Consider the following 577-nt stretch of genomic DNA (forward strand, 5'->3'; position numbering starts at 1 on the left):
GGGGGGGGGGGGGGGGGGGCTTTAGCTGCTTGGAAACAAAGCTAGTGTTGTTGGTTTCACTGGGTCCACTGGGAGAGGAGATCAGCTCCAGTTACCTCAGCAAACACTGAACCCCAGTCCCAACGTGTGTGAATACATCTGTGATGCTCCACCTTATTTTCTGCTTATAGAATATTGTTTTTCTGTTTACATTTACTCGTTGTTCATTCAGTAATCAAACCTTCCTCCGTCTGTGACTCTCTCTTTGTTATCGCTCAGTATTCCCACAGACTTCCCAGACACTTACTCATCAATTTGGATAATCGAGTAACTGTTAATGTCGTTTCCCGCCCCTCAAAATGGGAGAATTTGCTGCTTTCCTCTGTTTGTTTCCAACTGTAAATGTCCGTCTTTTTTTTAACTGTGGATGAGCATTTTTCTTTATTTTCATCATTTTCTAGACTAAACTGTTGAGGTTTAGTTTATTTATTTTCATATTTGTGTACATATATATATAATATATGTAAATATACACTATCTCTATGCCCTGAAGCACAGCTATACCACAGCAGCAATCATTAAACCTTAAAGTCCACAT

Source organism: Morone saxatilis, unplaced genomic scaffold, assembly GCF_004916995.1.
Source record: "Morone saxatilis isolate NCDOM2014 unplaced genomic scaffold, NCSU_SB_2.0 Contig10, whole genome shotgun sequence".
Taxonomy (NCBI): domain Eukaryota; kingdom Metazoa; phylum Chordata; class Actinopteri; family Moronidae; genus Morone; species Morone saxatilis.